The following is a 23,779-nucleotide window of genomic DNA, read 5'->3' on the forward strand; positions in this document are numbered from 1 at the left end:
AGGAGGAAGTTATCCGCCACACAAGTCAGGAATTTCCTGGAGGGGTCACGTTTTGCAGAATTTGTCTCCCAACAAATATTGGGGAAATTGAAGTCCCCCATTACTACTACATCATGCTTCCTTGAAACACTGGCTATTTGCTTTTCAAAAGTTTCATCCTCGTCTTCTCCTTGATTGGGTGGCCGGTAGTAGACTCCGACCACCATGTTCCTTTTATTCTTTGCTGCATTTATTTTAACCCAGATGTTCTCGATGGGGCTACCAAGCTCATCCTCCTGTATTTCTGTGCAGAGATATGTATTTTTCACATTTAGTGCAACCCCACCCCCCTCTCTGTTCCTCCTGTTCTTTTTGAACAAGTTATATCCTTCAGTTGCTGTATTCCAGTTATGAGATTCATCCCACCAAGTCTCAGTTACACCTATCAAGTCATAATTTCCCTCCTGTATTAAGAGTTCAAGTTCGTTCTGTTTGTTTCCCATACTCTGGGCATTAATATATAGACATCGAAGACCATGTGCTTCATAATCTGGCTTTCTTCCTACATTTTCCCCATCCCTGTTCTGCATAATATAACATTTAAATCACATGAAGGGTGCAGTCCTATGCATGTATAGACAGAAAAAAGGCCATGCTGGCTGGGGCATGCTGGGAGTTGTGGGCCTTTTTTTTCGGTCTAAACATGCATAGGATTGTACCTGAAGTCTGTTTTAATTTTTTAATTGTTTTAATCCCCCCTCAGATATGTACTTGTGTACTGAGACAAAATATTAATACAGCTTTTTTGTTTATTAGATACAAGTAAAGTAAACATGCTAAATTATTAGATAACTCTCTAGGGCACCAGAAAAATGTCCGATGCAAACGGAAAACATTCCAATGCAAATTACCTCATACAAATTGGCCTATTTAGCTGCCAGTTCAATTTCTTTGCCCCTGGAAAACCCACATCATTGTTTTTTACACCAACTGGCAACCACTTTCCAGAGTTTTACGCAGGGGTCTTTATTTCCCAGCCCTCCCTGGATATGCCAGAGATTCAGCCTGGTACTTAATGCATTCAAAGCATGCACTGTGACGCTGAGCTATGGGCCTTCACTAATGAAGCAGCCTGGTGTGTATTAATAGCCTGTGGGTTTCGCATCAGTCCAAGAGGCATGAGATAGGTCTGATTCTTTGCATATCCTCCATCTGAGAGCTAAAAGTGGGTACATTACACAAAATGTATGGAGCATACTGGCTAATTTCAGGCGAATCAAGCAGCTACACATCACCCCAAAGAGTTGCCTTCTAGGTGGTTTTAACTATCTTGTGTGCATGTCTGTTTGTGTGTGTTGACAGATATTTTCCCCTCACTCTTTTCCTCAGGGTGCTGGTGGTTGTACAAGGATTTGGAATTAGCGGTGTGGGGGGACACACAGGGAAATTCAGCTGCATCTCTGCATTGGGTGTGAATGGATTGTTCAATCGCTCTTGTTATGGTGATGCAAGTGAATTACCTGTTTGTTTGTTTAAAAGAAGAGGCTGCCTCTTTTATGTCTGTGTGAGTCATTGCTCCAGTCAGAAGTCATGCCCCATCAGTGACTCATACAAAAACGCTTGAGTTGAACATAGGTAGCTGCATTGTAGTAGCAGTTCAGACTATTTGTCCATCTAGTCCAGTATTGTCTGCACTTTCCCAACACCTGCTACCTGAGCCTTCCAAGTGGAGGTGCCAGGGACTGAAGCTGGGCCTTTTTGCCAGGAAAGCAGATGCTAGGCTGCTGAGCCATAGCAATGCTGTGGCACCTCTGATGTTAGGTAAGTCTTGCTCTTCAACATGAAAAGGTTTCTTTCTGGAGTGTGTTGTGAGTAAATAACCTGTTCATTTAATTCAGAAAAACGTGTGCCAGCTATCTGAAGCTTGGGAAACACTGAGAGTCAGGATTTTGGAGAAGGAGGGGAATATGAGGCTCACAATCTATAGCAGTAATTAAAATGAGCTGTTGGTCCTTAGTCCTGACTCAGACTTTTATCTTCTGATCTAGCAGCCTTGTCTGTTAACCCCAAGTGGGTGACATGGGCTGAAGCTATTCAGACACAAGAGAAATTTACTCTGGATATGCTTAGAGGCATTCTTTATTACTTCTCATGTTACTTCACATGAACTGAGGACCAGTAGTAAAAATACGCTCCAGGGGGGGTGGGGTAGGGACACACACACGACACTCTCATCTTCTGAGACTGAACTTATAGTTCAGATTAAGCTGCCATAAAGCTCCTGCCATATATTCTTAAAGTAAAAAGGATATCATGTATAAAGTACTGTCTCCCGGTTTAAAATATATACATCATAGTTAATGAGTTGGTGATCCTGAAGAGTCACCCTGCGCAGTATCCAGTGATGTCTTTCTGCTAACGCAAATTACTTTGTGCCAGCGTAAGAGACCTCTAGTGCCAAAAGTAGGATTAGCTTGTGCAATGGGTTTCCCATCCCATTAACTTTTTTGAAAGACTGGCTTAATTCTTTTGTATATATTTATTTTGCAACAACCAACCTTACAGTTGGAAGTCATGCCTTGCTACCTTGCTTGCCCAGAATGTAAACTGGAAGCATTGAAAGACCAGTCATACAGCCTGGTTGGCTGGTTCTAAGCAGATGGATGTCTCCTGGCTGCTTCATGTACAATGCAGTGTAGTGCTAAATCGAGGGCATCAGCTGTAGACCTCAGAGAAGCATGACAGAAGAGAGTGCTTTGACTTTATGGTAAATGTGCAACATGGGGTTCCACTGATGGTAAGAAATCCTAGCAATGTGTAGTGCTATACTATCCCACTCTATAACTTCTCAGTGCTGCTTACTGCTTCTGTGCTTGGATTAAAGCTGTAGCAGGAACACACATCCATTCTTGGAATTTTCTACATGAGGCATTTATTGTGCATTCCCTACTTACAGGTTCTTTAGATGATGTCGTGACCCTCCTGTTTTGCTTCTGTTTTTAAACAGCACTTTCAGCGAATTCTTTTAGAGCAGGGAAAATGTGGTATTATTTGTGAAAGTGAAAGAGAATGCTTTCTCCACTTGGGCAATTGCACTATTCTGCTATACTACAGTGCCACCTAGAGGTTATGTAGCAGTTATGTAGTGGAAAAGCAGGAAAGGAAACACTCTTCATGTAGTGCTCAGATCTCAAATCTCCGATAAAACCGGAAGTAGATACAGCAGATTAACAGCCTTGTGTGGAAAAACTCTAAATCAAAAGGCTGATTTGACAGCATGCCCTCCAAGGCCACAGAGCAAGCTGTAGCTGCAACTTCTACAACCTCAGTCTTTCCAGGAAAGATCATTCTTTAGTGTGACCTCATAGGATGATTTATATGCTGCTGCCCTTACCTGTCTTGGACAAGTAATGAGAAAGGCAGAAAGTTCCTTCACATGAAGTTCGTAATAGATAATAGCTAAATTCATTCCTATGAAGCAAATTGAGATTTATTTTTAAGTATCTCTATATAATATTTATTGAATGAATCTATGAAAAACCACATCTGCTTTAGCAACCCCACCCCCCAAATTTAAGGGACTAGATTTAGTAGATAGGGTCCCGGAAGAACTATGGACAGAAGTTCGCAACATTGTTCAGGAGGCGGCAACAAAAAACGTCCCAAAGAAAAAGAAAGCCAAGAAGGCAAGATGGCTGTCTGCTGAGTCACTGGAAGTAGCCCAAGAAAGAAGGAAAGCAAAAGGCAACAGTGATCAGGGGAGATATGCCCAATTAAATGCAAAATTCCAGAGGTTAGCCAGAAGAGATAAGGAATTATTTTTAAACAAGCAATGCACGGAAGTGGAAGAAGGTAATAGAATAGGAAGGACAAGAGACCTCTTCCAGAAAAGTAGAAACATTGGAGGTAAATTCCAGGCAAAAATGGGTATGATCAAAAACAAAGATGGCAAGGACCTAACAGAAGCAGAAGAGATCAAGAAAAGGTGGCAAGAATATACGGAAGGTCTGTACAGGAAGGATAATAATATCAGGGATAGATTTGATGGTGTGGTCAGTGAGTTAGAGCCAGACATCCTGAAGAGTGAGGTTGAAATGGGCCTTAAGAAGCATTGCTAATAACAAGGCAGCAGGAGACGACGGTATCCCCGCTGAACTGTTTAAAATCTTGCAAGATGATGCTGTCAAGGTGATGCATGCCATATGCCAGCAAATTTGGAAAACACAAGAATGGCCACCAGATTGGAAAAAATCAACTTGTATCCCCATACCAAAAAAGGGAAACACTAAAGAATGTTCAAACTATCAAACAGTGGCACTTATTTCACTTGCCAGTAAGGTAATGCTCCAGATCTTGCAAGGGAGACTCCAGCAATTCATGGAACAAGAATTGCCAGATGTACAAGCTGGGTTTAGAAAAGGCAGAGGAACTAGAGACCAAATTGCCAATATCCGTTGGATAATGGAGAAAGCCAGGAAGTTTCAGAAAAACATCTATTTCTGTTTTATTGACTATTCTAAAGTCTTTGACTGTGTGGATCATAACAAATTGTGGCAAGTTCTTGCGGGTATGGGGATACCAAGTCATCTTGTCTGCCTCCTGAGGAATCTGTATAACGACCAAGTAGCAACGGTAAGAACAGACCACAGAACAACGGACTGGTTTAAGATTGGGAAAGGAGTACGGCAGGGTTGTATACTCTCACCCTAACTATTCAACCTGTACGCAGAACACATCTTGTGACATGCTGGGCTTGATGAAGCCAAGGCTGGAGTTAAAATCGCTGGAAGAAACAGTAACAATCTCAGATATGCAGATGATGCCACTTTGATGGCTGAAAGCGAGGAGGAGCTGATGAACCTTCTGACGAAGGTGAAAGAAGGAAGTACAAAAGCTGGGTTGCAGTTCAACCTCAAAAAAACCAAGATTATGGCAACCAGCTTGATTGATAACTGGCAAATAGAGGGAGAAAACGTGGAGGCAGTGACAGACTTTGTCTTTCTAGGCGCAAAGATTACTGCAGACGCTGACTGCAGCCAGGAAATCAGAAGACTTTTTAGTTCTTGGGAGGAGAGCAATGACAAATCTTGATAAAATAGTGAAGAGCAGAGACATCACTCTGACAACAAAGGTCCTCATAGTTAAAGCAATGGTATTCCCCGTAGTAACCTATGGTTGCGAGAGCTGGACCATAAGGAAGGCTGCGCGAAGGAAGATAAATGCTTTTGAACTGTGGTGCTGGAGGAAAATTCTGAGAGTGCCTTGGACTGCAAGAAGATCAAACCAGTCCATACTCCAGGAAATAAGGCCAGACTGCTCACTTGAGGGAAGGATATTAAAGGCAAAACTGAAGTACTTTGGCCACATAATGAGAAGACAGGATACCCTGGAGAAGATGCTGGTGCTTGGGCAGGTGGAAGGCAAAAGGAAGAGGGGCCGACCAAGGGCAAGATGGATGGATGATATTCTGGAGGTGATGGACTCCACCCTGGGGGAGCTGGGGGTGGCGAGAGCCGACAGGAAGCTCTGGCATGGGCTGGTCCATGAAGTCACGAAGAGTCGGAAGCGACTGAACGAATAAACAACAACCCCCAAAATTGGGATTTACTCAGTGGCTAGCTAGGAAAATTCTTTGTATGCTCAGAGGCATCTGCTTCCTTAGTAGAATTTAATATGTTCCAGGGCAGCCATGCTAGCTCAGGGTTGTGGGAGTTGTAGTCCAACACATCTGGCAGGTGCCAGGTTGGGGAACACTGTGCTAACCTATTTCAGAGATATCAGAATTTCCAGAATTACTGAAAATATTGGACAAAAACTATTAAGACTCACAATTAAAAAAATAAGTAAGAAAATTAAGCAAGAATAAAAAGACACAATAATGATATCAATAATTGGAAAATATGGTTAAACAGTGGTCATGCAGCAAAATTAAATTAAAATTACTTTGGCTGCAATCTTGATAGAGTAAGGGAGCAATCCTATGGCCACTAGACGCTGTCTAAAGGGCCATAGGATATGCCCATTTCCAGGAACCGACCTTGGATCCTGTGCTCCGAGGTTGGTTCCCAGAAAACTGACCTCCCTCCTCATCCGCGCTGCCTTGGAGGCAGTGTGGCGAAGCCCCGTCCTCCACTCTTGGAAGAGGAGTGCAGAGCAACTAAAAAGGGGTGTTCCGGGGGGCATTCCAGGGCGGAGAGAGCGGAGCTGCGCGTATGACACATCCAATGTGTCATATGGCAATTTCCTCTCCTGGTTGCCCACCCCCCCGCAGCTAGACATTCGAAAACTGCTGTCTAGTGAAAAATAGCAGGGCAGGAGAGGCGCAGAGGGAAAGATCCCCCCTCCCCGTGTCTCTCCTGCCTTTGGATAGACCAAGAGGTCGGAGGCAGCCGCCTATCTTGACAGGATTGCGCCCTGGGGCTGCTTAGGTCCACCTAAAGTCAATGCAATTTAAATAGCCTACTTGTGTGCAGGATTGTAGCCTTTGTGAATAATGAAGTTCTTAGAAGTCCACATTTCCTTGGAAGAAGGGTGTGATACAAATGCAATAAAGAAAATTTGGTTTATCAAGGTTTGTATAACCCACAACTGCTTCATTTATGTAGGTTTTAGGAGGGTTTCAGGGAATCTGTTAAAAAATGGCTTAATTTCTTTCTTTTCCACTGCTTATCATTTAGATTTTTCATTAAAGCAGCTTCCCATGAAGGAGCTGATCAAAAGGTTACAGTGGCTAAACTTAGACTGACTCAAGTTTAAAATACCTAATTAGGGAGTTGGATGATAAATAGCTTTATGACCTCATGCAGGCAAGATACTGTTATGTAACTTCTGGACAGAACTTTGTAACCATTAACCAATCATATCTTTGACAGACCAACATACAGGTTTGTCAGCAATCCTTTGTCGGCTGGAAGAATAATATATGCTTCTAATAAAAATGGCTGGTGAATCCCTGGGAGAATCATTTGGATGAACAATCTAGAAGACCTTTTAGAGTTTGATGGTGAGATTTACCATATGGCCTTCTGTCAAACTGGAGATTTATTGATTCCCATTCTCTTGATGTAATTTAATTTCATTTACACCATTTATATTGATTATTTATTTATTTATTTATTTAAATATTCAAAATATTTATATACTGCCCTTCATTACCAAATCACAGGGCAGTGTACAAAACTCATTAGGACAACAATTAAAATACAATGCAAAGATAAAAACAAACCCCAAAATAAACCCAAAATCTATTAGGGTGCAATCCTATCCAGATTGGCGGCCGCCTCCAAAGTCAGAGGCGACTGCCTATCCAAAGCAGGGCAGGAGAAGCACGGAGGGAGGCATTTCCACTTTCCCCGCCCTGGAATGCCCCCAGCCATGCCCCTTTCTGGCTGCTCCATGCTCCTCTTGCGAGCGTGGAGAACGGGGCTGTTCTGTGCTGCCTCTGAGGCAGCATAGAAGTGCAGGGAGCTCAGTTCTCCGGGAACTGACCATGTAGCGCAGGCTCCGAGGTCGGTTTCCAGATAGCATGATATCCTATGGCTGTCTAGCCACTGTCTAGTGGCTATAGGAGTGCTCACTAATCTAGGTATTAAAATGAGCAAATGTTTGTATAAACAGATGCATTTTCAACAGGTGCCAGAACACCATTAAAGATGGCACCCATTCACATTGTTTCCCTCCAAACCAAGTTTCCAAGGTGGCTTACAGAATAAAACAGTTAAAATTTACAAAAAGAAAAAAAAATTAAAATAAGAGCTCCACAAAACTTGGCAGAATATGAATCAGTTTCACTTGCTTCTGAAAGGAGACAAATGAGCCAGATGGTGCATGCCATAGTTTGGGGCCACTGCAGAATTAAAGCTTCATATTTTAACTTCAAAACTTCTCAACTGATTTTTTAATCTTAGAACAGAATTTCTGAAAATATGCCATGGTATTCTTCCAGGGAGCCTGGCAGGAATGGTCTCGGAGTCAACTGTTTATGGTTGCTCCAGTCATTCCTTAAGGGTAAGATGGTGCTGTGAGGGTTGGGTGTGGGGAGGATTGCCACTGATCCCTGTTGAACTCTGGAAACCCATTAACTTATGGGTTTCCAGAGATTTCCATCTAAACTGTTGGGAGAGATTGTCCAGAGTTGGTTGCTGATGATACCCAGGCCAAATCTACACTGCCAATTTAGTGCTGAGCAGGGGAATTACTAGGTTCTTAAAAGATCTGGGGCAGAGGCCCATAACACAAATTTGCGCGCGCATGCACGCACGTACGCACGCGCGCGCGCACACACACACACACACACATATATAATCATAGAATCATAGAATAGTAGGATTGGAAGGGGCTTACAAGGCCATTGAGTCCAAACCCCTGCTCAATGCAGGAATCCAAGTCAGAGCGTCCCCGACAGATGGCTGTCCAGCCTCATCTTGAATGCCTCCAGTGTGGGAGAGCCCACTACCTCCCTAGGTAATTGGTTCCATCGTCATATTACTCTAATGAGGAAGTTTTTCCTGATGTTCAGCCAGAATCTGGCTTCCTGAAACTTGAGCCCATTAGTCTGTGTCCTGCACTCTGGGATGATTGAGAAGAGATCCTGGCCTCCCTCTCTGTGACAACCTTTCACGTACTTGAAGAGCGCTATCATTTCTTCCATCAGTCTTCTCTATTCAAGCCTAAACATGCCCAGTTCTTTCAGTCTCTCCTTGCTTGTAGGGCTTTGTTTCCAGTCCACTGATCATCTTCAGTGCCCTCCTCTGAAATCTCTCCAGTTTGCATCCTTCTTAAAGTGTGGTGCCCAGAACTGAACACAGTAATTAAGAAGAGGCCTAACCAGTGCTGAGTAGAGAGGAACTAGTACTTCACGTGATTTGGAAGCTATACTTCTATTAATGCAGCCAAAAATAGCATTTGCCTTTTTTTTGCAGCCACATCACATTGTTGGCTCATATTCAGCTTGTGATCGACAACCATCCTAAGATCCTTCTCACTTGTAGTATTGTTGAGCCAAGTATCACCCTTCTTGTAACTGTGCATTTGGTTTCTTTTTCCTAGGTGCAGAACTTGGCATTCATCCCTATTAAATGTCATTCTGTTGTTTTCTGCCCAGCGCTCCAGCCTATCAAGATCACTTTGAATTCTGTTTCTGTCTTCCAGGGTATTAACTATCCCACCCAATTTTGTGTCATCTGCAAATCTGATTAGCATTCCCTGCACCGTCTCATCCAAGTCATTAATAAAAATGATGAAGAGCACTGGGCCCAGGACTGAGCCCTGCGGTACCCTGCTCGTTACCTCTCCCTAGTTGGAGAAGATCCCATTGATAAGCAATCTTTGAGTTGGATTCTGTAGCCAACCGTGGATCCACCGGATCGTTGTTTCATCTAGCCCACTTTGAGCTAGTTTGCTCATCAGGATATCATGGGGCACTTTGTCGAAAGCTTTGCTGAAGTCGAGGTATATGATGTCCACAGCATTCCCACAGTCCACAAGGGAGGTGACCTGATCAAAAAATGAGATCAGATTCGTCTGGCAGGATTTGTTCTTGACAAATCCATGTTGGCTTGGAGTAATCACTGCATTGTTTTCAAGGTGCTTACAGATGGATTGCTTTATAATCTGCTCCAGAATTTTCCCAGGGATTGATGTCAGACTAACTGGTCTGTAGTTGTGTATATACATACATGAGTCTAAGCGCATGTCTAATATATGTGTGTGCGTGTGCGTGCGTGCATGCAGTGTGCTTGCATGTGTGTATAGATTACATATATAGATACATACATACATAAGGCATGTGCACTGACCCCCCACCCCACTTCAACTCAGACCCCGATTCAGCATTTTGGAAAACATCCCGCTTCTGCTCTGGCCAATTTGTAGCTTCAGCTCAGCACCTAACCTGAGTCAAGGTTTGGAAAAATGAGTCTTTATGCTTCCTGTTGACTACCATGGGGAATTAGAAAAAAACTGTAATTTTTTTTCTTTTGGTCAGAACTGGATGATAATTTCAAGCATAGTAGCCCCCTAGAAGGGGATTGCACCTGCCCAATGTCAGAAAAATAGATGCAGAGTTTAGATTTTGTTTTTCTTTTAAAAGGACCTGCCAACAACATATTAATTCCTTGGAAGAATTAGATAAGTATTTCAGGATTCATTGCCCCATCAGAGGAGAGCATGTCTGCAAATTTTCAGAATGCTAGCCACAAGGGTTTTTATGCACGGGTGGCCTAGACATTTTGAGGTCTCCAAAAGAGGACATACTTCTGTCCCTATTTTCCTTGTGGACCATTGTTCTGAAAATTACAGACAGCCTAGAGTTGTCCCTAAGTAAGAAACCAGCAACGTTTCAGAAGGATAGGTGCAGCAATTCATGTGGAAGGGGAGTTCTCCAATTTGGGGGAGGGAGTGATTTGCTTTCCCCTCCATTTACCCCTTCCCTAATAGTTTTTGGGTACATTTGTATGAAAATGCACAGGTCATAAGAGGTGTCCCCCAGGCAAGAAACCTGCAAAGTTTCTAAAGGATATACATGCATTCTAATTTAGAATTACTAGAATTTATTTACATTTCACCAGTGTTAGCAGCAGGGGAACATGGGTGGGAATGTTCTTAAATATAGAGTACCTCTGAGCATGTGCAGAATGTTTTTCTTTCACCACTGAGCACTTACATTCTCCCCCTACCAATTCTATTCCCTTCCATACAACCATCCCTCCTCATCCTACCACTCTCCAGCAACTCTTCATCAAAACAGATGTCTTGTTTTGTGCAACTCCTCTCTACCTCCTCCTTGTTAGGCACAGAGCTCTCACCTTCCTCCCCATAACTTCATTTGTGCCAAGACTTCACCAGGATTCAGCCAATGAGTCTGTTTTCAAAACTACAGCTAAGTTATGGGTAAATTCTGGGCATGTACTAAGTGCCTTTCCCTCACCACTGAAGCTAGAGTTCATGCAAAAAAAAAACCCCCAGACCCACAAATGACAAAATATGCATAGGACTGAGCTGAAAGGGTAGTCAATTCATTGGACGGAATTGGGTAGGCACTGTATTAAGCTTGCAGTACCATGCTCACAACTCAGGACTTATTTCTGAGTAAACATGCCGAACATCAAGGTGCAAACCTCCCTGGAAAAGTAACTTGTGCTGGAATCCTATGCACGCTTTCCTGAGGGTAAGCCTCATTAAACATAATGGGACTTCTCAGTAGGCATACGTAGGATTGCATAAATTAGCAATATTTATTTCCCCTCCACTTAAAAAACAACCCAAAACTTCCTATTTTTTTAATTAAAGCTTTCTGTTCATAGGAACATAGGAAGCTGCCTTATACTGAGTCAGACCCTGGGTCCATCTAGCACAGAATTGTTGACACTGACTGGCAGCAGCAGCTCTCCAAATTTCAGGCAGGATTCTTTAGTTAGCCCTACCTGGAGATGCTGGGGATTGAACCTGGGACCTTCTGCATGCCAAGCATGTGCTCTACCACTGAGCTGCATCCCTTCCTGTTGCTGGATAATGGCAACTGACAAAAAAAACAGACCCAGATTTGTTTCTCTGCAACCATGTGAACCCACTCTTTTCAAAGACCTGAGTGAGGAGAAGGAGAAAAACCAACCCCTTTGTCTGTTTGTATAAAGTCAAATACAGTCCAGAACTTTTCTTGCCTGCCAAAGAGAATTATCTTTAAGAATTCCCCAAGATAGTCTCTGGGTGGAATAAAGAAGAGAAAGAACAGGATAGGGAAGGGAAAAAGAAAAGAAGAATGGTGATTGGAAATGTGTATGGGGGTGGGGGGTAGAGAGAATTCCCTAAGCCAAGTGGCTCCTCTCAGAGAGGTAGTACTTCAGAGGAATTTAGGAGGCTGTGTAGGGTTTTCAAGGATTGCACGTACTTAAATGAACTTTATGAGGTGAGGTGGCTGAGGGCTTTTTCTAGCTTTTTTAAAACTGTAGAACCTATTTAAAAGCCCCAGCAGTTTCTCGATCACAACACCACATAGTCCTAACCCTCCCTTTGAGATTATTTGAGTACTACAGCTATTTAGGAGAAATTAAAGTGGAGGGGGAGAAAGAAGTTTGTGGAGGCTGACTGGATCCTTTGCTGTACTGAAGCTACTAAACTTCTGCAGAAACCAAAGGTTCAAGTTGGGGCAGTAAAATCAGATGCTGTGTGAAATACCAGTATTTCACATGGAGCTCTTTCTTCCCTTCCTTCTCCCTCTTCAAAATTTCATTGCAGGCAAGCTCCCAACAGTGGGCATGGAAGAGCAGAAAAGAAAAGTAGGGGGAGAGAGGTTTTTTGCACCTAAAAAAACCCTACACCAGAGATTAGAGATAGTGCCCTCCTAATGGTCACCTTAAACACCTTCTGATTGGGATCTCTAATTAGGGATGTACGAAAGTCACTTACCTTTTCGAAGGGTGACATTCGTGGGGGGGGAGGCGCTCCGTCCCTCCCCCCGAAATTCTGGCTGGGGGGGGAGGCGCTCCGTCCCTCCCCCCCCGAAATTCTGGCCGGGGGGGAGGTGCTCCGTCCCTCCCCCCCCCCGAATCCTGGCCGGCCGGCTCCGCAAATGGTGGCGGCCGTAGCCGCCGCCGTTTGCATCCCTGCAGTCAGCCATGATAGGCTACGTAAATGTTTATGTAGCCTATCACGGCTGATATAAAAGAAAAAAAAATGCATGTATGCAAATGGTGGCGCCCATGGGCGCCGCCATTTCTGTTCCTTATTTTGGCACGTCTTAGTCTACGTAAACATTTACGTAGACTAAGACGGCGAAAATAAGGGCAACGCAAATAGCGTAGATTCTATGCTATTTGTGTTCCCCTTATTTTCGCCCTCTTGGTCTATGTAAACATTTACGTAGACTAAGATGGTGAAAACAAGGGCAACGCAAATAGCGTAGACGCTACGCTATTTGTGTTCCCCTTATTTTCGCCATCTTATGTAGACTAAGACGGCGAAAATAAGGGCAACGCAAATAGCGTAGGATCTACGCTATTTGCGTTCCCCTTATTTTCGCTGTCTTAGTCTACGTAAATGTTTATGTAGACTAAGATGTGCCAAAATAAGGAACGCAAATGGCGGCGCCCGTGCATGTTTTTTTTTCTTTTAAATCAGCCGTGATAGGCTACGTAAACATTTACGTAGCCTATCACAGTGGTTTTTTAAAATCTAGCCATGATAGGCTATGTAAATCTTTACACAGCCTATCATGTTTTTTTGTTTTGTTTTGTTTTTAACTGGAAATGGCGGTGGTGGCCACTGCCGCCGCACCGCCACCGGAGCTGCCGCCGCCAGGAAGATCCGCCCAAGGTAAGTCCTATCCCGGGGGGGTGGGGGGGTGGCAGACCGTTCCGCCACTGATTTCAGGGTACTGAATGCGCTGGCATTCGGCCTCCCCAAGATTCGTGGCGAAATTCTCTGACACCCCTATCTCCAATCCCTGGGTGACTTGACAGTTTTTACTTGTTGTTTTAGACTTCAAGAAAAGGAAATTTTATGCATGTCTAGCGCAAAAGCCACTGGATGTAACTGTCAGAAATTTGGTAGGTTCAGTCAGCTCCATAGGGCCTGTTTAGGTCCCCAAATTCCATGAATTTATGTTGAATCACAAAAAAAATTACAGCTCTTTGCTTTGACATTTTCTCGGAAAAAGCAAATTTTACCTGTGGCTAGCACAAAAGCCACTAGACCTAACTGTCTGATCTTTGACAGGCTCAGTCATCTCTATAGGGGCTGACAGGTTCCCAAATTCCATGCATGTATGTTGAAGCACACAAAAAATATATAGCTGTTTGCTTTGGCACATTTTCTTGAAAATAGCAAACTTTACCTGTGACTAGCACAAAAGCCACTGGACCTAACTCCTGAAATGTTTCATATTCAATCAGCTCCATGGGGACTACCAAGCCTCATGTAGTGTCATGTTTTTATCATACAAGTGCCATGTATTTATCATACAAACTAAAAAAGTTATGGCCATTTTTGTTTTCCAGTGCCAGTCAATGGGAAAATGTAAAAAAAAAAAAGCAATTAGTACAGCTCAAAAGATACGGGGCACAGCTCAAAAGATCTGGGGTCCGTGCCCAGGTGAGCCTCTCCTAACGACGCTCCTGGTGCTGAGTGACAGCACATCAGGGTCTTTCATGACAGATGACAGGGTCACCAATCTTCAGCAACCCTGCACTTCCCTATGGAAGAGACACATTTTTGGAAAGTGCGTCTTTTTTCCTTAAACGTGGCTCACGCGTGATTCCGCTACACTGTGCCCCATCCCCCTGCATTTAATTCTGGGCATGCCTATTTCTGTGACCAGGCAGTGACCTGATCAAAGGGTGGGGCATCCGCCTCCCCCCCACCCCATTCCCTCTTTTTCCCCATCCATAGTAGGGCTGCTTTCCCATTCACAATATCTAGTCTCTTTTTCCCATTCATAGTATCCAAGTATTCAAACAATAGTGTTTCAAGCATTCACAATAGCTCAGTAGCTGGTTTCCTATTCACCATATGTAGCCTGTTTTTCCCATTCAGAAGAGCAGTAGCACTGTTTCAGGCATTTACAAGAGCGCAGTCACTGTTCTCCCTATTCACAGTATGTAGCCTGTTTTTTTCCATTCACAGTAGTGCAGTATCTTTTAATCTTTCACAGTATCCCAGTGGTGGATGAGAGGGGAGAAGTGTTAGGTAAACTACAGAGGCTTAATTCAGCACTTCCAGTACTTCCCTGAACAGGGGAATGTGGACAGAGGCAGGGAACAAGCCTCTCTCATTCGCTGAGGAGCACCTATGTGGTTAATGATGTTCAGTTCACCCACCCAACCCCAAAGTATGGTGATTTCAAGTGCTGTGTGACCTGTGAAAGCAGGGTTTTAGATAGTGTATACTCCACTTTTCTTGCTTCGTGTGCCCCTGATGGACCAAAGCGATTTCATATAAATCCAGATATAACCAGAAAGTGCTTCTCATTCCATTTCCATGTAGATGGAGCCCTAGCTCTGCTTCTCCTTTCTGCCAGATTTCAGTGAGGTGACAAACATCCTGAGCTGTTGTTTAGGATCATTGAGAGACTGGATGTGGCAAATAGGCTGAGATGGAGGTTCTGTTGGTGTGACATACAGTCAGCTTGGGAATAGATGTTCAGATGGTGTTGGATAGGGTTGCACTCTTCCTTAAAGCCCAGGTTCATAGCTTGTAAGTGAACTTGGGTCTGGCTTTGCTCTCACATAAACAGGTAGCAGCTGTGTCCACCAAGGTGCTTTTGCACAGCTACAGTTAGTGTATCAACTGCAGTTTTTCCTTGTGAAGATGGAGCTTGCCTTGGTTACTTACTTCCTGCTTAGACTGCTTTAATGTGCTGTATGTGGAGCTGCCTTTGAAAAGTGTCCAGAAACATCAGGTGGGGCAAAATGCAGCAGAATGCTGACTGGAGTGGAGAGACCAAGGTTCAAATCTCCATTCAGCAATGAAGCTCCCTGGATGACCTTGGGCCAGTAACTATCTCTGTCTAAGTCTAACTTATCTTGAAGGGTTGTTGTAAGGATAAAATGATGAGAGGAAAGAACCATGTATAACACTATGCACTCCTTGGAGAAAAGGGGGAACTAAATACAAAATTTAGACCCAGGGTTTCTCCACACCAAGCTTTTTATCCAGCAGCTTACCGGGCTTCTGCTTCTGGGTTCTTCGCAGGATTAGGATCAGCTCCATACACGGGCTGACACGGGCTTTTTTCCAGGACTTCCAGTTCTGCATGTTTTATTGTACAGCCACTAGATAGCACTGTGTTATAGCAGAACTGTGCAATTTCACACAGCCATTAAATCAGATTAACATTTATTACTGCAGTATCCCTTATCTTTTAAAAACTGGGATAAAGGTCAGAAAGCGCAGGAGATGCTTTGGAGGTTGACGTTGTCGTGTAAAGGACCCACAAACTTGCATGGGTGACCAATCACAAGCGTGCAATAAAAGCCTCATGTAGAAATGCTCCCAGTTTGCAAGTCACAACAACCCATGGTTTGTTAAACTGTGCGTTGTTGAGAATGAAGTGGAACCTTCATGCTAGTTCTTGCAACCCAGTTTCTCCAGCTGCAGCTGGGTGTAGCTAAACAACCCACGGTTGCTCCATGGTTTGTTCTTCAGTTACAAGTATGGGTCGTTCCTCTGCCAACAACCTCCAATTCCACGTTTGGACATTACAATAAACAACACAAGGACAGAATGTCTCTGGGTTCTTTAGCTCAGTGGGACTGGGTGGACAGCCATGAGCTAGTCTGCTAACTCACTCCTGCTCATTCACAACTACCCAAGGTTTGATATGTGAACTGGACCTGGTAATCCCCCCCACCCCCAGTCAATGCATTGTTTAATTAATCAAACCAGTGGTTTCAAATGTACAACAGTTTGGTCCATCTAAGTCTTTTGCTGCTTTATCACAGTGATGGTCTTTTCCAAAAGAACTGGTTTTGTGCCAACTTTTTGTTGGCACAAAATATTTGTCAAAGTAACTAGTTCTACTGCTAGATGCTAGTTCGTTTATTAGCGATAACAGCAGCACCAACCATCATAGGGGAGTTGTCAGGCCCCCAGCACCCTGTCAGGCCCCACTGCTAATGCCAGCCCTGCCCATCCCCTTGCTGAGTCTGCAAGCTGCTCACCATTAGTTTTCCACAATGCCCTGAAGCAATGGCTATGCAATTAAGATGGTGGCTGTCTCACAGCTGCACATGCAGATTGTAGCACCGCTGCTGCCTGCCAACAGCAGGAAAGCCCACCTGGAGCTGACCCTGAAACTTATCTATGACTTAAAACAGGTGTTCAGAACTCTTTCAGTCTGAGGGCTGAATTTCCATTTCAGGGAAACTTTGGGGGGCTGCATTCCAGTGGTGGGCAGGGCTGATGAGAAAAGGGGTGGAGCCAAAATACCAAAGTATCTAGCTTGAAGCTTGTCCTGCCAGTAACTCAGCTTTAGGACAGGCATTTCAACCTTTTAGAATAGGGAAAAAACTGCACAAAAGCCAGGAAACCACCAAATGATTGGTGGCTGGCGGAAAGGGGGTGGGACCAGGGAAGGGGGCTGGATTTGGAGCCCAGGGCTGAGGTTCTGCACCCCTGACTTAAAAGCACAACTGGCACAGGGCTATCATACTAGGAAACCTCATAGATCTTGAACATGATATGTGTGTCATTCCTAGCAGATTTGCAACACTGTTCAAACCAAACGTGGGAATAGTTCAGTGTTTCCATCTCTCCCCTTGTCTATTATTCTTGTTGCACTGAATTCTACTTTTCTGAAAATTTTTCACAATATGAACATGATATGGGGCAAAGTCAAGGTCTGAATGAGACCACAAGTCAGCAAAAGAGGAAACTGACCCCAAACTGATGTGTGAATACAAGAGGCATAAGGAAACTTGCTGGAAACAAGCATACTGTGATATACAAGCGTATCAACTCAATGCCCTTTAAAAGCAAAGATAGCCCAAACCTCAGCCATCTCCAGTGCTCCAGTTCCTCTTGTGTCTATTAGCAACTGCTGTGTTGAGCTTGTTTCTGTTGCGAAATGAATTGGTCACAGTGCATTGAGCTTAATCCCTTCCTGCACATGGCACCCTATGCCAGAAGCCAGTGTAGTGTTGGACTTGGAGTAAGGGGACCTGGGTTAAAACACCTGCTCAGCTACAGAAGCTCACTTGGTGATCCAGGGGCAGTCACCATCTCCCAAATGTAACCCACTTCACAAAGTTGTTGTGAAAATAAAACAGGTTAACAGCTATGTATGCTGACCTGAGTTCTTTGAAATATAATGATCATGGTGGGAAGACTCCGGCGGTGGGAATGGATTTTGTCATTTGTGTAAAAAATGTGACGTGAGCAGGTGTCCACTTGTGCAACAGGAGTTCCACTTACCCTCTTCCCTTATGCAGCCCACATGCATACCCTCCAAGGTCCCCCGACCCTCAAGAGCAAATTTGGGGAGTGGGGATTCGATCCACCAGTGGTATGTCCATTCCATTGGTGGAAGGACACTGCTGGATACAACCCACAGTGTCTCCAAGTGTATGAACTTGGCCCATTACCTTACCTGCCAACAAAATTGACAAAACTAATAGCCATTACATAAGAAGACCAGATGTGTTGTAATGTCTAATTGCTTTTCAAGACAGGAAGTGGAGATGAATGCTTTAGCTGGCAGAAGCAAGAGAGGATGAATCCCAAGAATGTTTCTGACCTTATGGTATCATGACTTAAATGCTCCTAGAATAGCAATGACTTAATGGCACCAAAGACTAGCAGGAGCTGACATGGAGAATGTGAGCTGACAGTGCTGAGCCCAAAATACCCTTTCCTCTGTCAAGGTTTTTTTTTGCTCCTAACATATCCTAGCTGTTAAACTCTGCAGGACTGGCAACAATAGGTTTCAGGAAAGGAATGCATTGCATCAGAAACCTCTGACTGAGGAAAGGCATATGCTGTTAGATGTATGCACACACACACAGGACTTGCAGCAAAATGTTGTGGAGTGTGGAATGCTCCTAGCCAGGGTTCCAGTGTGTCAGGCATGTCCACTTCCAGGAGATGCCATTCCATTCCCCCTGCAACTGTCATTCAGCATGCTGTGGTCACGTAGCATGTTTAGTCCACCTTGTGCTGTTTATTTCTTGGGGGCAGGGAGTGGGTTCCTTTCCTTAGGGTGCAATCTTATGCATGTTTAGGCAGAAAAAGTCATACAACTCTCTTGCATAGGATTGCACCCTTAAGTTTTTTTTCCTAAAGATTTTTTTTGTACTTCTGCAAACCATGGGGTTCCCCCAGTCAAGCCTGCTGATACCTCCCTTGTGTGTGGGTGGTGCCATTTTGGCTACATATGGATCCATACTTGCCTCTAAACATAGGTAATAGAGGGAACAAGTGAAACCCCTCTATGTTGCTATGTATCATGTTGGTGTGCAGGCATTAGGAACACAGAAAGCTGTCACACTGAGTCAGACCATTGGTCTATATAGCCCGTATTGTCAACACGGACTGGTAGCAGCTCCCCTGGGTTCCAGGCAGGATTCGTTCCTCACCTTCCCTGGAGACGCTGGGGATCGAACCTGGGACCTTCTGCATGAAAAGCAGGTACTCTGAGCTACAACTGAACTACAGCCCCTCTCAACTGTTATTTGAGTCTACAGCTGAGAGGGTTGAAAACTAGAGTTAGCATCAAAGACAGGAATCCCTGCTCTTACGTCAGGTGCAAAAGATTTCTTTTTCGTTTCTGAACAATTAAAAATGCAACCAATCTGCATGCAAATCAGCAGAACATGAAGCTTCTCCATGTAACTGAGTACTTGCTTTGGCTTGGGAGGAGGTGTGGGGGACAATTTAAGTAGGTCCACCTTTGACTAGCAATATTAACAGTGGACTACATTGTAACGCTGCTGTATGCTACTCTCTCTTGGCACAGGCCTTCAACCTGTGCAGTAGGGGTACAACTGAACTATACTACATGATTGTATAATTCAGTGAAGCCAGATTCTGGCTGAACATCAGGAAAAACTTCCTGACTGTTAGAGCAATACGACAATGGAACCAATTCCCTAGGGAGGTGGTGGGCTCTCCCACACTGGAGGCATTCAAGATGAGGCTGGACAGCCATCTGTTGAGGATGCTCTGACCTGTATTCCTGCATTGAGCAGGGGGTTGGACTCGATGGCCTTATAGGCCCCTTCCAACCCTACTATTCTATGATTCTATGACACTCTCAGCCCAACCAGCAATGGACAGCACTGAAGACACATGGGCATCTGTTCATAGGGGCAAGGGGGTGCAACTGCCCCCTGCCCCCGGATTCCAGTCATGACATCATTGTGACAGCGGCTGGTCATGCTGCGCCTGCTCCGTCTACCTCTACTTTCAGTTTCCAGCCTTATGGCTCAGGACAGGAGATCAGTAATTAAACACGTGGCGCAGGGGTGGGGGGGATGCCCTGGAGTTTAACCGGAACTGTAGGATCACCTCCTCGTAAGGCAAAGGGGTAGTCGCAGGCAGCAGCACAACCAGGCTTCTCCACACCGAAGTAGCTCCATTCTGGGAGCGGCAATAGCACCTTGTGCTGTGCACACCTGTCCCATCTATCTCTACTCTCCAGTTCCTCACAGCATGGACGGGCGAGGCCTAGCCAGGGGAGGTCAGTAAATTAAACCTGGGGGGCAGGGGGTGGGATTTCGTTGAGCTCAATTGAGGGGGGCTGCAATTGAAATGGTAGAATGTGGACCTGAAAGGGGCAGTGAGGCTGGCTTTCTGGCAGGCCCAGCTAGGCAACACCATGGCCTGTTAAGCCTTTGGTTTGGTAGTCTCTGGGAGCATTTGCCTCGTAAAGTATCCCTCGCTGACTGTGACTGTGGAAATAACTGAGTTCCTGTCCTGTTCCACTTGGCATTGGCCCCTAGCTGAGTTCACTTTCATTGAAAGTGAAAGAATGAGTTGTTTTCCGGCACACAGGTGAGGTAAGGTTGAGGAAAAACACAGGAACATTGCCCATCTGTGGAGGGGAGGGGATTTGCTTGTAAGGACAATCCCGGCCAGTCCCAAAATCACAACGGAAAATGCACTCCTTATTTACACTTGCCTTTTGTGGCTTAACCCCCGACCCCTGTAAACAGGCATAGGATTGGCTGCGAGGGGGAGCGGGTGGGGAGCTCGGATTCCTGAGTCTGAAGTCAGAGCACTGTCTCCAGCCTCGGATCCAGGAATCCGAGATATTCTATGGCCCCCCAGACTCTATCTAGGGGGCCATAGGATTGCTCCCTTACGTTCTTATACCAAATTAATGGCAGCAATTCAAAACTATTCAATAGATGCGCCATCCCTCATAAAGGGATCATATGCTGGGTTGTCATTAGAAGATAACTGCTATGAATAAGACATCATAACAAGCTGGACAGTTTTGGCAGGAGGGAATTTGATTTGGCATACAGTTGCATTACACTCAGTCTTGCAGTTAACCGCTGGCTCACTCATCTGTACCAAGTAGTTATTCCTTCTGAGAGATTAATATGCCACATTCCACTGCACAAACCATATGGCAACAGATTAGAGAAGCACAACAGCAGATGTGCTGGTGGGCTGGCAGTGCATCTGTATGGCCAGACGAGCCTTGTGCATCTGTATGGCCAGACGAGGTTTTGATTACAATTTTTGATTACTATCCTTATCATCTGTAGCAAAGGGCACCACCAGGGTCTTCTTGTCTACTTTTCAGAATCCTTCCCCTAGCTCAGGGGTAGGCAATGTGGTGCTGGCAGGCACCAATGCACTGCTGGACACATTTGTTGGCCCCCTCCAAGGTGCCCTACCTCTTCCAGGTTTTTTTGTTTTTGTCTTACTGGCAGCTGGGATCGCTTCAAAGCAACATGAGGATCTCCTGCTGCTGCCATCTTCATTTCCTATGAATGCCTCTGGGCTACATGTTAGGGCTCAGAGACATTCTTAGGAAATGAAGATGGTGGCAGGCCATAGCAGCCATTTCATGGTGGTGCTCAGGACAGACAGATTGCCAAATGTGCCTACAGACCGCAAATGGTTGCCTATCCCTGTCCTAGCTGTACAGTTCAGTAAGAACTAGGACTACAGCATCCTTCACTCCCATCCCAGTTTCACTGTGGTTTAATAGAAGAGGGGCTCATCTCCTTCTCAAACGAACCTCTTTCATCTAAAGCAGACCTCCCATTCTGGAGATGATGTCTGGCTCTGGCATAGCTCCCCCCCACCTGGACTGGCATCATGGCTCTTCTGGATGGTGCTAGTAGAGCCTCTGAATCTTATGATTCTAGCCCCAGCAAGGAAGAGCAGCTGGTTTACTTTCCTTCACTTGGCTCAGTCATTAGAGTTGGTGCTGCTTTCCCTGTTTTGTTGTTGTGGGTAGGGCATATCCATACAGTTCCATTTCCTGCTCCATTTCTGTCTGCTACTGCCACCCCTCGGTCCCCATTATGTCTGTGGGAGGCTAGTGTATATGGTAGATAGTACGCAGACTTGGACCTAGAAAAGCCTAGGTTCAAATTCACACTCTGCCATAGAAGTGAAAGATCCCAGTCCCTCAGCCTCAGTGCCATCTTGTAAAATGAAGGTAATCATAATTCAGAATTATTGTATTGATGAATAAATAATGGGTGATAAAGCAGTCTGCACACTGAAATTACTGATGTTTGCAAGATTCCATATTGCACTGTACATACAAACAAGTGCAATGTTATGCACATTTACTTGGAGGTAAGTCCCACTGAGTCCAGTGAAGTTAATTAAGTGGGCACAGGACTGCAAACTTAGGGCGCAATGCTATGCATGTTTAGATTGAAAAAAGTCCTACAACTCCCAGCGTTCCCCGGGGAATGCTGGCAGTTGTAGGAGTTTTTTTTGGTCTAAACATGCATAGGATTGTGCCTTTAATCTGTTACTAGCCCAAGATTTCACAAACTGACACCATCTGCTGTGCTATTGCACAGATGGTTAATTTTATGTTGCTGCCACTTGTGACTAAAAAGCTATCTGAGGATGAAAAATAGAGCTAATAATTACACTGCCTGCTAAATATTTCTAATTTATAAATGAGCAGGGGACAAAGTCAAAGTATCTGCCACTTGGATAAATTTTGAGAGAGAAAGCAATCCTTATGGTGAATATTAAACACAAAATGGCACGGGTTTTGAGAAAATTCAGTACAAGTGGCAAACATTATTGGGAGATCCTGACAGTTTGAAAGAAAAAATAATTTATTAGTGTTTTTTAAAAAAAAAATTACAGGGCTGATACCGTCCCTCCTTGATTTATCTCCCCCCAACCCCGTATCTGGTTGTGTGGTGTTAAGATAAAAGTTAGCCTACCCTTGAGAAAAATAGTAAAGATAAAATGTATGATCAACCAAACATTCCAAGGGATTGTAGATTTATTTGATCTGCATCATGACTATGAGGTGGATTCACACTCTACTGTTAGTGTACACATAAGCAGTCGTGATCCATCTGGAACGTATGCATCCATACACCAGCCAAAAGAAGTGCACTGTGTGGTGATCACTGATATGGCTGGCAAGCATTTCTGCAATCTTAGAGGTGCTTTTCTGCACCATCTGGACTGCTTACATGTACAAGAACAGATTTCATGTATGAAAAAGTCCTTAAAATATTAGTTTAACAAGAGTGTTAGGTGATGTTTAGTGGTATCTTAAATGTCAGAATCAGAAACTAAGAGGTTCACCACATGAGGCTGAAATCCTGCATCTTTACCAGGGCTTTCTACTTCCAGATTCTTTGTGGGATTACAACCAGCTCCTTTACACGGGCGGACACATGGTTTGAATCGAGGAAAGTCCTTCCTCAGCAAATTCTATATGTTTCTATATGTTTCATTTTACAGCCACTAGATAGCGCTGTGATAATGGCGCTGTGCCGTCATTACACACAGCTGATAGAACGGATTAACTTCCCTTGTCGCTTTATCTCTGATCTTTTTGAAAGCAGGATAAAGGTAAGAAGCACGGGAGATGTCCTGGGGGCTGACAATGTCATGTAAAGGACCTGCAATCTTATGTGAGTGGCCAATCATAAGCGTGCAATAAATTTATTGTGCAGAAATGCTCTAAGGAGGGAAGAGTAAGGATGCTTCCACCAAGGAAGCATCATGCCAGTGCCCGGACTCTTTCAGATTTTTACAGGGAGTCCAGACGATGTCATCTTCATCTTTGTAACCCTCCTGTTTTCCCACTGCTTCTTCCATCTTTTTTCTTTCCACAAAGGGTGCTTTCAGATGGAAGTCTCCT

Source organism: Heloderma suspectum, chromosome 1 (genome assembly GCF_057233095.1).
Source record: "Heloderma suspectum isolate Gila_16-S chromosome 1, 16-S_ref, whole genome shotgun sequence".
In the NCBI taxonomy this organism is placed as follows: Eukaryota; Metazoa; Chordata; class Lepidosauria; order Squamata; family Helodermatidae; genus Heloderma; species Heloderma suspectum.